The sequence below is a fragment of the Microtus ochrogaster genome, unplaced genomic scaffold, assembly GCF_000317375.1.
Source record: "Microtus ochrogaster isolate Prairie Vole_2 unplaced genomic scaffold, MicOch1.0 UNK12, whole genome shotgun sequence".
NCBI classification, from domain to species: Eukaryota; Metazoa; Chordata; class Mammalia; order Rodentia; family Cricetidae; genus Microtus; species Microtus ochrogaster.
This window is the reverse complement of record NW_004949110.1, coordinates 4,325,551-4,328,849: the sequence shown is the minus strand read 5'-3', so window position 1 is coordinate 4,328,849 and position 3,299 is coordinate 4,325,551. Positions and strand designations below refer to the sequence as shown.

General features: G+C 40.0%; 1 non-coding gene across 1 annotated transcript; it reads right to left on the bottom strand.

Moving 5' to 3' along the window:
• Positions 1-246: 246 nt before the first annotated feature.
• On the bottom strand, positions 247-405 carry LOC113458252. Its single transcript, XR_003378655.1, has one exon. It is a non-coding gene; the product is annotated as a U1 spliceosomal RNA (small nuclear RNA).
• Positions 406-3,299: the final 2,894 nt, after the last annotated feature.

The window sequence follows — 3,299 nt, the reverse complement described above, 5'->3', positions numbered from 1 at the left end:
TTGTTGAGCCCACCTAAAACGGCAGCAGGAATATTTCGTAAAGTTACAATGAGATGTGTTTGCAGTCACTTTCAGAGCAGCCATGTTCTGTACATATCTCAACAATCATTTACAACATGTATTTAAGACATAAGGTTAAAGAAATATGAGTGATCCATGTATGTCTTTATACCTATGTATAATTAGATGTCTAAGACTATTATCGATGAAAGTATAACTTTACGATGGATTATTTTTTTCAACAGGGGAGAGTGTGAATGTAGTTCTCTTACTGCCACAGATCATGTCTTGAATTTCCTACACATTGGGACATCTTGGAGCTCACCACACCTGGAGTGCAATACATGAGCCTCACCCTGAGAAAACTATCTTCACGATCCTGGTATTCCCCTGCCAGGTAAGGATTTTACTGTTGATCTTTGTGATTTGCATATGTAAATTCTTTTTGAAGTTTACATTGGATTCGGTTTTTGAGTAAATGTTGGAGGTAGGAGGGATATCTTCCAAGGGTTTTATGCAAGCTTCTTATGGTAAGTGAAGATAATACATCACTGGCTCTTCTGAGGAAAGCTTGAAGATGGTAGATATCTTGAACAATTCTATCCTCCTATTGAAGTACTTCAATGCTGAAATGTTTTCATCTCTGAGGCAGATTGTAAAAATATGAATCTTGTGTGTATCTATAGCTAGATGTGACTAGTTGCTTCATTTGACCATTGACTGAGTTATGTGTTTGTACTTCTTTTCATTTTTCATATTTATAGTAAAGGGCATTGAACCCAGGCCCAAATATGCCAGGCAAAAGTTTCACTTTTCTACATCCTCAACCTTAGTTCCACTCTTTTACAGGGAACGTGTATGAATTTTTGAACCAGTCTTTTATTTAAGCAAAGCCTCAAACTGTTTGTCAAAGAGTACTGTCCTCGTGTCTGTGCATAGTGGGAGCAGATGTTCACCAAATGGCTGCGGAACATCTGTGTCAGTGGTCCATGGGTCCTCGCTGTGGGTTGCTGGAGCACTCACAAAGGTTCACACTTTCTTTTTCTAGTTCCCACACGCCTGCATTTGATTAGTGATTTAAATACTAGAAGCCATGGTAAAGGGCAGGCTTCCTGTCAAGGGAAATACCCAATCATGGGACGTGCCATGGCTCTGGGAATACCCTGGTGACTTATATCTACATATTTTATTGTTTGGAAAGAGATATGTGAAATTGAGGCTCCAAGTGTTCATTGAATCTTTGTTGATTTTTTTTATTGTGCTCTTGGGGTGTGACAAAATAATGTATATTGCTGAAATCTACCTTGTACCTACTGAAAAACCTTTTCAAAAGAATATTTTGGTTAGTAAACAAAGAAAGGGGTTTTATTGTGTCACTTTCATGCTTATGCATCAATACACTTTGTCCTTTAACCCCCACTGTTCTTCCCATTTCTCCTCCCTTGCTGGTCCCCTTTCTACCCCTAAGTAATCCCCCGTTCTACCCTTCTATTTTATTCTACTATTCTCTCTAGTTATCCCTCCTCCTTGCTTTAGATCTATCGTTTCCTCACACAGACCACCATATTCTTTCAAATTGTTTGCATGACATGAATAAATATGCAAAATTCAGATTCCACATATGATACAAGACATATTTCTCTTTTTTGGGTGCAATTTGTTTCATTTAATACAATGATCATCAGTTCCACTAATTTTCTTGGGAATGTCATACTTTTATTCTTCTTTACAGCTAGACTAAATTCTACTATGGATTTTTTTTATTGATTTATCTTTTGATGGACATCTAAGTTAGTTCCATACTTTCCATATTGTGAATAGTACAGTAATAGATATGGATGTGCAAGAATCTCTGTGATGGACTGGTTCATCCTTTTGAGTCTGTAGAAGTAATGTAGCTGACCTATATCTTCAGTTTTTGGAGGAAACTCCCTTCTGACATTCAGAGTGGCTGCACCATCGACATTCCCACCAGCAGTGAATAATGGCTCCCCTTCACATCCTCATGAGCACTTCTTATTGGTTCTCTTGGTGATGGTAGCTGTTTTGACTAGGAAAAGGTGGAGTCAGCACAGTTTATATTTTCATTTCCCTAATATTATTCAGTTGTTTTCCAAATATTTAATATCCACATGTATTTCTTTCTTTGAGAACAATCTACTCAATGAAGTAGCACATGTATTATTAATTGATGGAGGAAGGTCATTGGTTAAGTAATAAAGAAACTGCTTGGCCCCATAGGTTAAAACATAGGTGGAAGGAGTAAACAGAATAGAATGCTGGGAGGAAGAGGAAGTGAGCTCATAGATGCCATGCTCCCCTCTCCCAGGCAGACTCAACAGCTCTGCTCTCTGGAGTAGATGCCATGCTCCCCTCTCCCGGGCACATGCGATGAAGATCTGACCCAGGATGGATGTAGGCTAGAATCTCCCTGTTAAGTCACCTTGTAGGCTACACAGATTATTAGAAATGGGCTAGTCCAGGTGCGAGAGTTAGCTGAGAAGAGGCTAGATATAATGGGCCAACCAGTGTTTAAAAGAATACAGTTTGTGTGTTGTTATTTCGGAGCATAAGCTAGCCAGGCGGCCAGGGTGCCAGGGACGCAGCCCCGCTGCTCCTATTACAACAAAATGATGCCCAGACGTGTGGACAACTGAATCCACTGAAAGCCTGAGAAAGCTTGGGAAAGAGTAAAGCATGTTTTCTTGATAGCAGGGATTTCTTGGGTCTGCTCTGCTTGCTAGAAGCAAGCAAGTGCTCTCATCTAAGAGAGGCTTCCTGACTCAGCTTCAGCAGCAAAACCGTGCAGCTCTTTTAAGAGGGCCTGCCAGAAAACACTTAAACCATGTTGGTGAAAAGCTGACTGAATGCTTGTTTGTTTTCAGCTGTAGCAGGAAAAAAGCTGAGCCATTTTAAAATGCTGTCTTTCTGGGCTGTCCTGACAGGGCAAACTCTGACTCTTTGAGGCAGGAGGTCAGCTACAGAGAGAGCATTTGAGTGTTGTAGCTTGTTTGCTGGCAAGGACCTTGAAACGCCATAGAGTTGTGGAGGTAAACATGGCTACAACCAGGACCTCAACCATGAGGCTGGAAAGCTAAGGAATGGGCTGGATCCAGCCGTCAAAGCCACGGCTTTAGTCCTACTGATAGTTGCTTGGTAAATTAAAGACTCATGTGGTCAGCAAAAGAGAGATATATAGTAAAGAGAGACTCAAAGATAAAGAAAATTTCTAAATGGTTTACAGTGTGTTAAAAATATATGCAGGCTAAAAGTTGAAGTTCTTAAAGTAAAAAAAAAAA